This window comes from Neopsephotus bourkii, unplaced genomic scaffold, assembly GCF_033783945.1.
Source record: "Neopsephotus bourkii isolate Nb327-2 ecotype Australia unplaced genomic scaffold, CSIRO-AGI_Nbou_v1 NB_1441, whole genome shotgun sequence".
NCBI classification, from domain to species: domain Eukaryota; kingdom Metazoa; phylum Chordata; class Aves; order Psittaciformes; family Psittacidae; genus Neopsephotus; species Neopsephotus bourkii.
Window position 1 is genome coordinate 487,486 of NW_026901918.1, and position 14,088 is coordinate 501,573.

At 38.6% G+C, this 14,088-nt stretch overlaps 1 protein-coding gene across 3 annotated transcripts in view; it reads right to left on the minus strand.

Moving 5' to 3' along the window:
* The window catches only part of CDC42SE2 (CDC42 small effector 2), an 85,433-nt gene that overhangs the window by 33,482 nt on the left and 37,863 nt on the right, over positions 1 to 14,088 (minus strand). Inside the window, exon 1 of one of the 3 annotated variants that reach the window (XM_061368686.1) lies at positions 3,940 to 4,064. The exons of the other annotated variants lie outside the window; for them this stretch is intronic. The gene's annotated coding sequence lies outside the window, so the exon portion shown is untranslated. Of the gene's footprint in view, positions 1 to 3,939; positions 4,065 to 14,088 lie in introns of those variants that run through there. 3 annotated transcript variants of the gene reach the window in all.

The following is a 14,088-nucleotide window of genomic DNA, read 5'->3' on the forward strand; positions in this document are numbered from 1 at the left end:
AATAGCATATACCATAAATCCATATGAGCCTTACATTCCAGCTTTGGTTAGATGAAGTGATACCAAGAGCTGGTGTCTAATCTCTTGCTGGTCATCTCCGTTTGATCTAACATTCAAGCGTCATTTTAGGAAGTGGCAATTGCCCACACACCCCTTTAAACTTCTTGGGGAATTTTGCCTATTGACACTTTATATTTCTCAATGGAAAAGTTACCCAGTCCATTCACAGAGCGAGCTTTAAACAGTAACTTAATCCTGTCACACAGCTGTCAAATAAAGGCATGCTTCTCTAAACACTGATTAAATAAATGAATTTCTGCATTTAGAAAATTTGCAAAATGGCTGGACTTGGCCAACTGAAAGTAATTTCATTCCACTCACTTTACCTTCCTGCTTCATGTTAAGTTGGCTTCAAAACAGGAGACTACTTGTAGCGTTTGAAACCATTTCCTTAAACCTCTAGAATTCCTCATGCAGAGCAACTGAGGCTCCAGATTCCAACCATTCCTTTGCTAAAATAATGTTTATTGGTTAATCTCCAACCCAGTTTCTTTCAGCAAGAGTGCAATAAAAATTCCAGTGAGATTCCACCCTCATCATTTATCTTGCATCTCTCAAAACTTTACTTGCAAAGAAAGTGAGATGAGTATTCAGTAATTTTTTACATGCAAACTCCTTAATAAGTCTATATAAAACTGCATTTTACTCATAGAAATATGTGCTTAATTATGCATCATTCTTTGTATAAAATTCCTCACAGAATGAAGTGGTTTGCAGACTCCATGGGATCCATAAACTACAGATACATATACATGTATATACATACACATTTGTGATGGAGCAGCTCCACTTAGCTACTGCCTTTAACAGTTCTCTACATGCCAAGCACATACACAAGTAGGCGTCTCATGTACTATACACATGCCAAGTTATCGTTCTGTGCAACCACTACTAGCCAGGTACGTTCCAGGACTGTTGGCTACAATGCACACATGCATACAAATACAGTAGCACCTTTCCCATACTAAGTCCAAAGCCTCTGGGAAGTTTTCCCACTTCTTACCTTTAAGAGGCTAACAGAGGCACTTCAAGAAATGGACGTATATGCAGTAACATCATCTAAGTAGCAAAACCCCAGCAAAAGTACCTGCCTCTCCTAGCTTTGAAAAAGCTACTGGTAATGTTTAAGTTTACATGCCTGCTATTTCTTGCCCAAAGACCAGAATAGGAAGCGGAGAAAATGCTTTGCTAGCTTTTCCTACCACTAACACCATAAAAAGCAAAGCAATTCTATTAAACAGAACACCTTGAGGGTAAGAAAAAAACCAAAACCACCTCTCACCCCCCCCCCAAAAAAAGAGAAAAAAATCACCCAATCCTTCTACACAAACTTTCTTTTATCAAATACTTTTAAAAAGGGTCTTAGTACAGTGCTAATATAACTATTTTCACTATTTAAAAAGACTTTTTTCTGCCTCAAAGATGATCATCTAAATGCTATACATGTCAAGAAGCTGCAACAGTTACCAATGAACAGTATGAAATCCAAGAATGAATATGAAAGTCTCTAAGGAAGTTTTCACGTCTTAATTATGTAGCTTCATATTATTTTCTCAGTTCTTCTGGTTACTGTAAATTTGATGAATTCTAAATAACAAGAACTGCACTAATGTACAAAGGCTTGATAAGAAAATACTGTTCTCTGCAGTCTCAGAATTTGCATGCTACACAATTCTTTTCTGAAGCTGATTCAACATGTAGCAAAACTGGAACCAAAATATAGTTAACTGCTGTTAAACACGTAACAATTGACAGTTCTAGACCAGTAATTGCACATCTTATCCCTCCTTAAAATTTGGTGACTTTACTTCTGAGAAGTTAGGGTCCTCGTTGTTCTGAAACACAGCAGTGCTTCCCTAATGCCAGCTGCTCAGAAAAACTGAGAAAGCATGTGAAGTTAGAGTGTTTTGAAATCTAATGCATTGTAACCTGCCACAGCTATAAACTGACACATCATAGTGGGCTTCCCTTGCTGCATGAGCAACCCAGTATTTGGATTTGCAACTCCTGAAAGTCTGACACTTGTATCATTGCTTCCCCACAGTCTCTTTTTGATAAAATCAAGATTTAACATAACAAATTCTTGTCCTCACAAAGGGTTAACTTCCATCCTGCTGTTACACCTGTGTACAGAAACTTACATGGAAAAGGCATGGAATCTCCTCTGCTGATCCATCTCCTCATCTGTTCAGCTATAGTTAGCATTCTCTCCTCCAGCTCACTGCAGCATTAAGCACTCTGTTGAGCTGAAGCCCTGGGAAAAAAACCTGAAGGACCTGAGCACGCTCTTGTGAGCCTGGAAGAATTATCCTGGTTACAAAAAGGGTCGAGAAGACCTCCTCCACCCAGACACTCTCAGCATATAGGACTTGTGTCCTCCAGGACAGAGTTGTATTTGCAACTGACTCCCTCCTCACATCAAAAGCTGCTGAACGACAAAGTGAAGCTAGAGATCATGATAATAAGGTCTGATAACATGTTCATTCTTAAAAATGTATTTTATCTTTTATAGCCTATATAACCCCACATTTAACTTTATCTCCATGGTTGTACAATCAGTACCAAACAGTTTTTCAATCTGTTGCCTTTTAATTAGAAAAAGAGATGATGGAAAAACCTATCTGTAAGTCCGGAGAAAACTGACAGTAACTGCACCCCTTAAAAAGCAAATAAAACTTAGCACTATTTGTTGCAGCACTGCAATTTTATACACCCCCACTCTATTAAATGAACAATTTTCAAGATAATGAACAATTTTCAATATAAAAGATCAGGTACAAATCTGCCACACCAAAATTGAAAGTAAAAGCAATTAAACTGAAGTCAAAAGGCATATCAGCACGGCAAGGTCAACAGCAACACACTAGGACTTCTCTTATGACGTTAATGATTTGTTTAAAGAACAAGTTGAAACAGGAAAATTCTGCTGTTCTTTTCCAAATTACTGGTTATAAAGAAAGAAAGAAGAAAGCACCATACTGACCTACAGCTACCAGTCAGGTAATTAATGTAGTAACAGCCCACTAGGATTCTCTTGAGAAAGTATTCCTGTGAAACCTGGAACTGCACCCCAAACTTAGCTGCAATTAATGAGATCCCAAAATATATACTTCACAGCTAGTTCTCTACTTTGTAGGACCAAGGTTTTTAATATGGCACTGTTAGCATGTACTGCTGCATTTGTCTGTGTAGACTTTCCAGATGAAGATGACAACAGAGGCTGAAGAACAGAGCTCAAGACAATAGCTCTATCACTCTTTGTTTTCGCTCTTTACAGTTTATGGTGCTCAGAGCAGAACACCATACCACTCATGCTGAAAAGACAAGGTGCTTATTCTGTTTGAACCAGAAAGTTAGTAATGAATGGTGAAACACCTATTTACTTTTGCCCATTTAAACTTTGTGAACTCTGAATGAGACTTAATTTAGTGTGTACAATTCACAACGCAAGAACACACAGGCTGTCAAATTTTAAGGCTTTATGTACAACTTCAATTTCATAACATTTATAAAATTTTTAAGTAGTATGAAGAAATTAAGATATTAAAAAAGATACACTGCTTAAAATTTGAAATGAAACCCAAGATTCAGAACTCAAAGCTTATTCTACAGTAGCTGATTTAATATAGAACCCACAACTACAACTTATTGTTAAATATCAGTCATGAAGGTAGTTAAGTGCAAACATTGTAATAATGGATAGCAGGGGTGGAGCACTTTCTCTTACAGTATCAGCAGTTTTTCTTATTAAAGCAGTATTAACATTTCTGTAGAAAATAAACAGAACAGGACAGGAGGAAGGGCAAAAAAAGAAATCAATTTCCCCTCCAAGCTCTTCATATTTACTGGCAAAAAGCAGGATAGAGAACATTTATTTACCTTAGTTGATCCAAACAGGAATATGCTGCATGCTGTGGAGGGTCACTTAGAATAAACCCGCTTATTAATCATACTGCTTAAGAGCTGACACTGTTTTTTTTTTTTAAAAAAAGCATCTATAAAGCTCCTTTTAAGGGTGAGCCCTCTATATTCTTTGACTGCATACTGTTCACTGTGGCTTCAAACAGGAAGCACGGTAACAACGCTCTTTGACAATTACTTGAAGCAAATAAAACCACAGGAAGAGAAAGAAAATAACTGAAGGTACTTAACTAGATTTGCTCCAAAGCTCAGACTACTGTTTAAGGAGAAAGGGAGAGAAAAAAAAACACAATTAAAAAGTGAGGCATGCACATGGTCATAACTAGGCATGCCATGCCATGGTATGTCATGACATGATGCACTATGACATGCTCACATATGCACAAAGTTGTAACCAGGACTACTACCAGTTTTTATTCCCTATTTTCATGAAAAAACAAAACATAATCATTCTTGATATGGAAGTATCATTCCATAAAGGACACTTTTTTCCCTTAAAGGCTCTGAACAGTTATCACTTGTTTCAATCTTGCAAGCTGCTAAGTAGAAAATTATAATTTTAGAGTGCATTTTTCAGACTTCTTCAGTATTTTTCAGTTCAAATCTCTAGTGTAGCAATACTATTTCATCTTGCTGCTTAGCAGATACAGTCAAGTGGCAGCAAGAAATGAGGGGGAAGGGAGATGATTAAGGTGTGACCAAACCAACAGAGAGGTTACGCTGGTGCCTGCTTCCATACACTTGGAGCTGTAGCAACTGGTGGCTCTCAAAGGAAGTGAGAAATGTTTAGTCACTTGCCAGTCTCGTTTTTTGAAATAAAACAATCTGTACAAAACGCAACAGAGATTTTAAACTAACATGACCTACAGGGGAATTGCCTTCATGCATGAATTCTAAATCAGAAACTTTATCTCACCACAGCAGTGCACTTGCAGAAGCACTCTTCCTCCCTTTCCACCTAATACAGCAGGCACTTTTGGGGACTTTGACACTGCTTTTAATGCACCAATTACCCTTTTTGCTTTCAAATCCTGAGAAACCTGAGCTGCAAGTAACTTGCCAGACAAAGAACAACATTCAGCATCTACATAGGCTGAGCTCTTTTTCACTTCCTCATAACCTTCCCCATTCCCACATCTATTCCTCCCCACCCCCCAAGTTCTTCATGATTTAGTTTCAAGACATCGAAGAAGCTTCTTCAAAATTTGAGTTAGACTTTCTTGTGCATTTTCACACCTGGAACACATAGATCCTGACTCTGAAAGGCGTTACTTTGTTCATGTCTTTATGATACAGTTCTGAAAATCACAACTGAAGATATTTGTAAGATTTTATTATAGTGTTTTACTTTGGATTATTAGCCATTTGGAGTCAAGGGTTGGTGGGTTTTTGCCCCTATTTATGCTGAAATGGTTTTCATTAGCGTATTTCCTTAAGCAACTTTGGAATAGGTTGTACTTTGAATCAATCTCAACACAAAGTAACAGCCATGAAAACTACATATTATGGGAGTACTTTGCCTTCGAATAAAAAGTTTCAAACCACAAGTTTCCCCACAACAAATGTACCCATCTGAGAAAATATATGGGAAGAGGGCAAAAGATATAGGAAGAGAACCACAGCAAGTCCATAAGGAAAAAATAGTAGGCTTCTCTTATCAGGTCACTGACATTGTGAGAGGGAGCTGTAAAGTACGTGAAGGAGGGAAAGAACACCTTTTGGTCAAGGAAAGAACAACTCATGCAGTGTGACAGTGAACACATAGTTTGCAAGTGCCAGCTGGGAGCTTAAAGCAGAGAGCCTTTGAACGTTTTTAAAACATCTTGATAGTGTGAAGCTCAAACATTTGTTTTATCAATTACAAGTGACCTGTCTCCTCTGCCCCAGTTGTTTTTTCAGTTAAGTGGACATGCCCTTGAAAAGTCCTTACTTCTTTGTGCACAAAACTAACACATGAAAAAAAGTATTACACTGGTCACATTAAAATTCCCTGTGCCCAGTCTGAAACAGAAAAGCATAGCTTTTCAGGACCAAATCAAGTTTAAAGTGCAATACTGTGTCAGTGACTGAGCAGTGCAGCTAACCTTTCCCCTAGCACTGACATTTCAAAGCTTCCTGTGTCTTCAACTAGTAATCACTTTCAATATGCCTGGGTTGAATGCAGCCTTCTGAAACAGCTGATACATAGCTCAGATTATTTCCCACACATACATGCAGACAGGAACCTACTTCTCTGAAAACCGCAGCACAGAACATCTAGTAGTTCTGCACTATGAAAATGTAGAAAGACTAACAGAAAACTAATCACCAAATTTTATTTACTACATAGCAGGAAGACAAACTAAAGACAAATTAAGTATGTTTTGTCCGACATAAACCACAGTCTAGGCATAATTTATTATGCCCTACCTACAAAACCAGTGAGTTAAGAACACCTGAGAAGCCCTTGAGAATCCACTCCTACAATTGAGGAAATCTGATTTCATATTGCCTGCTCATTCATATTAAAAGGATAAATAAATCTTGTGAGTCAAAGTTCCAACTGGTGTATACCATTATCTTCTTAAGTGGCAAGCCCTATTGAAGGTAACACAAAAGAAGACTTCCCAGGCAGTCTCCTTATTAATTCTATCAGGTAACAGCAGCCAGAAAGATGGATGATTTAAAGATACTTGCCATAGCTACATGTGCTTTCAAAAGAGAGCACATGAGGGGGGGGGAGAAGAGGAAGTGTTAAATTGCCTGTCATTTTCCTCTTCTCCCATTGATAGCCAGAGACGGGCCAGCACACTACTGTGTAACACACAGCACAAAGTGACACCTGGACAGGAAGGTCAGGTTTCATCTTTGTCTAGCAGCATACAGCAAGAGACAGTTCTATTCCTCAGCTTCCAGACACTTCTTAAGTCACTTAAGGGAAAAGTAGCAACAAAGAAGTTCGGTTTATGTATCATAATTTAAACATGCTACAATGCAGAAGTGTATCCTAATTGTATAATCCTTAAGCAATTGCAAAGAAAACAATGAACTGGAATACAGCTGCTAAATAAGGAGTATACATAGAGATACTCTAAACTTCCACAGCACAGATAGTCTCTCTCATCCATTTCTATACACAAGAAACCTACTGAATAACATGACTGTGTGTGCATGCACCTGTGCATTTGAAGCCACAAACACAACCTGTAATACAGTAACTGCAACAGTCACAAAGCATTGCATTCGTATGGCTAAGGCTATCATGCTACATACAGCAAGTACAACAATAACCAGAAAGCTAACAAACTTTCACTTCTACAAACCTCAGACAACTAGTCTATATTAAGGAGAACAACTACAAACTGAATAAAGTTTCCAGGGTCAGATGCTAAAGAAAGATTTCATGTGTTACGGCTGCAGCCAGTACGAAATGACATTTTGCAGGTCAACAGCACCTTTTATTTTCCTGAAACAAACACTCATTTTTTCAAACTGAATGAGATTTAGGGATGGAAGAAAACTCTTCAGGAGAGTTTTTTCTCTACAGTTGCTCACACTAAGCCATTACATATTCACAAATAGACACAGCTCATTAGTAGCAATAATACCAGTACCAATAGAGGGCTGTTTCACAGAAAAAAAATCCTATAATATATCTTATTTTGGGACCAATTTCAGACTGCAGTCTGATTCAAATACTATATAGGAACTGAGAAGAATTATTACTTTTTTCTTCTCCCTCCCACAGATTACGAATCACTGCAAATGCTCCTTAATATAAAGCTGAATTTGAGTACTTAGTCTGCAGAAGAAATATTTGACCACAGAGAGCTCTTGAATGTCTTTTGCAAAATGGTGATAAAATATTTATCCTGACAATCAAAGGCAAGAGTACAAAAAAATGTAACTGCAAACAAAACCTTGAAAATCCTCACCCATTTTCATTTTGTGATAGGTATTTCTTTTTTTTTTCTTTTTTTCTTTTTTTTTTTTTTTAACTGCAGATCAAGTATACTGTTTGGCAAGCCTGTGATGGATGCACCCACTCTAAGTGCTTTGTTTCAGGCATCACCAACAAGGAGGTCTGACTGCAGTCAGCCCCACAGCACAAACCCTGAGAACTGTGATAGGCCGTATCTTCACAGGGACTAAGGAATCTAGGCCATGTCGTACTAACAGTACTAACCCCAGCTGGGACTAGACAAAACAAACTGCTACAGATACATACTTGCTGATACACCATAGCAGGGTTTAACCATAAGCAATCACTTCACAATATAAGTATCTGTAGCCCTACTCCCTGCCCCTCCCCTGGTCTCCCAGCCCATTGATCTCTTCTGTACAGCAACAGTCCAGACAAGAGTGATCTCCCCCCCTTGAGTAGGGACATGACTTAAGGTTGAAAGGTTGACAGACTCCTTAACCAGCATCTGATGCCAGTAACAAGGTAAATGATGTTTTACACTAGACCTAGAAGGATCATAGAACCATAGAGTGTCTAGAGTATTCTAGAGAATCACAGACTTGGAAGGGAGCCATAAAAATCACCAAATCCAGCCCCCTGCTCCTCACAGGACTACCTAAAACTAAACCATCTGATTAAGACCGTTGTCCAGATGCTCCTTGTACTTTGCCAGGAATTATGCTGTGACCACTTCCCTGGAGTTGGTTCCAGTGACCGATCACACTCCTGGTGAAGAATTTTTTCTTAATGTCTAATCTGAACTGTCTTTAATGCAGCTTTAGTCTATTCCTCGTGTTCTATTGCTGGTCATCAGTTGAGAGATCAGCAGCTCCCCTCTGCTGCTCCCCTTGAGGAAGTTGTTGTCTGCAACAAGGTCACCCCTCAGCCTTCTCCAAGCTGAACAAACCAAGTTATATCATCTGCTCCTCCCAAATCTTGCCCATGAGACCTTCCACCGTTTTGGTCGCCCTCCTCTGGAAACATTCTCTAATAGTCTGAAGTCCTTCTTACACTTGAGGTGCCCACAGCTGACCACAGTGCTTGAGGTGGAGCTGCACCAGAGCACTGTGGAGTGAGACACTCACCTCCCTCAGTCGGCCAGCAATGCTCTGCTTGATGCACCCCAGGACATGGTTGGTCTTTTTGGCTGCCAGGGCAGACACTGTTGGCTCATATTCAACTTGCCATCAACCCAAACCCCCAGATCTCTTTCTGCAGAGCTGCTCTTCAGCTTCTCATCCCCCAGTATATATATGTATGTATAACCATACATATGCCTTGTCCCAGGATGAGAATCCCGCACTTGCTCTTGCTAAAGTGTATACAGTTCATGATTATCTAACTCTCTAGTCTACCAGATCTCTCAGCAAGGCCTTTCTACCCTGGAGGGAATAAACAGCTCCTCCTGATGTAGTATCACCTGCAAACTTCCTTAATGTACATTTGACTTTCACACCCAGATAATTTATAAAAAATATTGAAGAGCACTGGCCCTAAAATCGACCCCTAGGGAACCCCACCCCACTGGTGACTAGCCACCAGCCTGATGTGACTCCTATGTACTAGAACCCTTTGAGCCCACCCATCAGCCAATTGCTCAGCCAGTGTATTATGAACTTGCCTAGCCTTATGCTGTACGTTCTGATCAGAAGGATACTATGAGACACAGTATTAAAAGCTTTGCTAAAATCCACTGGCTTCCCTTGGTCAACTAAAGAGGTGCCCTTGTGATAAAATGGAATTAGGATGGTTAAGCAGGACTTTCCACTCATGAATTTGTGCTGGCTATAACCAATGACTGTGTTGTCTCTCAAGTGTTTTTCAGTAACTTCCAGAATAACCTCCATAACTTTAACAGGCCCTGAAGTGAGATTGACAGGCCTGGAATTATCAGGGTCTTCCTTCTCACCCTTCACGAAAATTGGATTAAATAACTGCTTAATTACCATTCTATTATTGCTTTACTGTTTACCATTTAATTTTCATTCAGTCATTGATTATCATTTTACAATCATAATTTAATCATTAATAAAACCCTTTTTAAGCTAACCTCTTAACAATGGCTTCTCTTAATAATTCACCTGCAACGAGTCTTCTTACACACTAGACAACATGAACAACTCTATCAAAGTTTAACTAAAGTTAATGAAGTTTAAGAAACTTCATAAAGGTAGAGAGATGTGAAATTTTAAACCCAAAAGACACTATATCATATGTAGAAAAATAGCCAAGCAGATCGTCAACTTTAAATAATAAAACATGGTACACAAGACAAATCTCCAACACTGAACTGCAGTTCTAGTGGAGACACCAGAATTATTGACCTAGTTAAGAAACAAAGTGCTCTACAAAAAACAAGTTTCAAAACTTTCCAGAAACATTTTAACAAAGTAAGTACTCTAAGCAGAATAGTTCCTGCTGTTCTGAAATCTGAATGCACAGGAAGCTAAATTGTTTCCTCAGAAATGTCATGCCAATCTTGCCAAGAAACACTGAATTGTGTTCCCTGTGTACCCACAAAAACCTCAAGACCATTACTGCTAAAAATGCTCATTTGGAAAATACCCTGCAGTTCATATCTTAGTGGTGGTGAAGCCACCTGAAGTTCTACTGCCAGTGTATAATACTATAAATCTCAAATGGTTTGGATTTCTTACAAAAATGTAAACAGTGGCATATGGCTTACCTACATTGTTAGGCATCCAGTAAGCAGGAAAACCTAGAATACAGGTTTGTCAAAGCTAAGATTTATTTTTCCAATGAGCTTCATATTTATAAATGCTACACAGGTTCATTTCAGCTCCCCGAGCTGAAGGCTGCTGACAAAACCAGAGGCAACTTGCAATGCTTGTCTATGAAACTTTATGTACCTCAATTCTTAGTCAACGGCTTGTTACACGGAAATAAACAGTCAATGTGAAAAGTGTACTCTTGACACCAAATAACCACTGGATTACACTATTTTAACTCCACAATGAACTTCTAATTATATTAACTACAGCTATTCAAAATTGTATTCTCATAAAATAGATAATAGACAGAAAATACCCACGGAGCATGTAGTTACAAATTTTACTTCTGTATGTCCTCTTAAAAACCAGGCATATCACAGATAGGATATGATTTCTGGATGCAAATTCAGTCTGACAACAATTTAAAAAACTTTCATTAATAAATTGCACAGAGTATCCTATGTTACCAGTCTTACCTAAGAGTCTACTAATAGAACGTTAGTTAAAAAACGTTTCACAACAAACAACTGCTCTTGTAAATTCTGAGTTTTGGTGGGGGTTTTGTTTGTTTGCTGTGTTTGATGGTGTTGGGGTTTTTCTTGTTGTGGATTTTTAAGAAAAAATTTCAATCTAATTTCAGTTTCTAAAAACATGAAAAACCCTCCTGTGGAATGAACTGTGATAAATACAAACATTCCTCAGACCTGGAGCAGCTTCTTGGCTGAGGGCGCAGGAGGGTGGGTGGGAGCAGCTGCTGGGCATCCAGCTTGCTGCAGGCAGACCAGCCCTCCGTGATCAAGCCCTCGGTCAGAGATCTCTGTTCAGTTTCCCTACCCCTAGGTAAGGCCTCACTGCTGTTACACACATGTGCAAGCCCCTTCAGTGCAGGTAACTGTCAATTTTTTGAAAAACTGGAAGAGGTAACAGATAGATTAGCAAGGTTTTCTTTTTCTCACCAGTAAAAAAAATGATTCACCTGCACCACATTTATTAGGTTATTCTGATTGCAAAAGTGCTTCAGCCAGTTGGCTCTGACATACTCATGCATCTGATGTTAATTCTCTTCCTTAAAAACTCTGCTTTTTATTTGCTTTCAAGCATATTGTGCACTAGAAACAAACTTCCTATTCTTTCTCCAATACATTCTAGACTAAGCTCATGTCACACAATAAAAATTAGATTCACTACTACATGACATTTGCAAAGCAGCGTCATGCCAGCTATTCAATGCAAGCTAGTTGAAAATTTATCACAACAGTATTTTTCCTAATAGAAGAAGCAGCTGGGTTAGGCAGAAGACACCCAAAGACATTAAGAAGCACATGAAAGGCGAGTTAACTGTCCAGATCCATCTCAACCCCATCAGTGACTGAGACCCTCAGCTACACTGCAAATGGTTTTGCTTTACACACAAGAATGCTGCAGCATGGAAAACAAGCCATTCTAGAGCAAAAAGCACAGAGAGTTGTAAATCTGCTCTGATTTAAAGATTTAAACAGCATGACATTTTTTTCGTAATTTTACCTTCACAATCACTGGTTTGTTAACCTTCTTGTTGGTAGAAAATCTATTTTGTATACTAGAACTCAACTCGCAGCAAAGCTATGTGTTTCTCAACTTAATGCACTTCGAAAAGCAGTATTTTCTATCATGCTACCAGGTGTTCAGAAACAAATGTTGTGAACACAGTCAACCACAGTGCTTGTACTATCTGGAATCTTTAATCTGGTTTCATTAAATAAAAACTAACAAGCTGTCCAGCTCTTCCTATCAGGATTGGTTTCCGAGACTGCCTGGAAAGCTCTATTTTGGATTATCAAACTACAAAACATCACATGACTCTCCCACAAACCCCCCCCCCCCAAAAAAAAAACAACCCACAAAAAAACCCACAAAAAATAAACCCCACCAAATAAAAAAAAACCTGCAAAACATCTGTAAAACAACCACACCACAATAATCCCCTCCTCCAGATGAGAGTACTTCATTCTTTAGCTCAAAGCCAGACAGCATTTGATGCTTACTTCCCCCTAGCTTCTAGTAGCGTTCAGTTACTGTTACATTCCTACACTACAATTTCTGTCTTTGAAAGTCTTTTATCCGTAAATTATACTATCATACTAGCACAAACTACCTCATCAAAAAAGAAATCAGAAAACCTGTTTTTTGAAAGAAAAAAAGAGAAAAGTAACCAAGAACACGCTGGATATAAAACTATATTTGCCATTTGTTACATATACTATGTCTATAGAAGGAACAGGTTGGTGCTCATTTGCCTAAGATGTAGTTTCATGCATTGCTTTCACAAGCGGAGGTGTGGTACCATGCCAGACAGGACTCCAGAGCAGACTATGGAAAAGGAGTCTGGACTAGCTAGAATAGCTTTCACATACAGACATGACCCAGACTCACCTAACCTCACAGCACAACCCCATTCCAAACATCTCCTTGCCTCTGACATGCTCTGTACCTCACACCCTGCATAGGCATCTGTGTGGAAAAGGAAACTGATTTGTGTACAGGTGGTACTTCGGCATCAAGAACTAGCTCTAATTTTGTTTTTAAGGTAATAGCCTGCAATGCAGTGTATTGCCATCTTGAATGAAGGAATCAAAGCCGTATGATGTCAAAAACACAGTAACCACCTCCAGGTTACAGTAACAATAACAACAAAATACCTGGACTTAAAGGATCTGGATATTGCTTGCTTTCTTATTCTAGGATCTTCAGGCATGAAATGCATTTATGTGTACAGTACTATTATAAAACACATTCATTTGTCAATAACTAGTAACCATAATCTCAAGAGACGTTCAGAACACAGTCAACTCAGACACTTCCATATACCACTTTTGTGTCAATTTCACAGAAAGGTTCTATTGCCCTAAGGAGAAAGAGAGGTGCCTATGCTGGACATAGACATGAATTTCTCATTTAGTTGCTATCAGCTAAGAAGTCCCCTACCTATCAAGCCAATATTTTTAATTGCTTAGAGCAATTAAGACAGTAGTACAGTGTTTTTTCACCAAGGAATGAAAAACTAAAGTTACAAAGAATAAACATGGTATTAACTATTCTAGCCTACTTACTAAACATGGCATTCTTATTTGTATGATCACACTGTCAGATGATAGCTGGATGCATGAAACAGAACTTTAATTAGGAAAAAAAAGAAAATCTGCTCAAAAGCACAAATGACATTATTGGTATAACTCGGTAATTGCACTTCTAAAGCGGTTTGTAAATAACAATCCTGTACCCTGACACCCAGCCTCCAGGTCCCCATTCTTACTCTTACACAGTTTTAATCAATTTAACTCAAGTTAAATGAGTATATAGCTTAATTGTTAAAGCTATGGGGGGAGGAAAGCGAGAGAATGAAGGCAGTAAATATATAGTTAAGTAATAGGTTGATTTGTGGCTGCCAAAGTG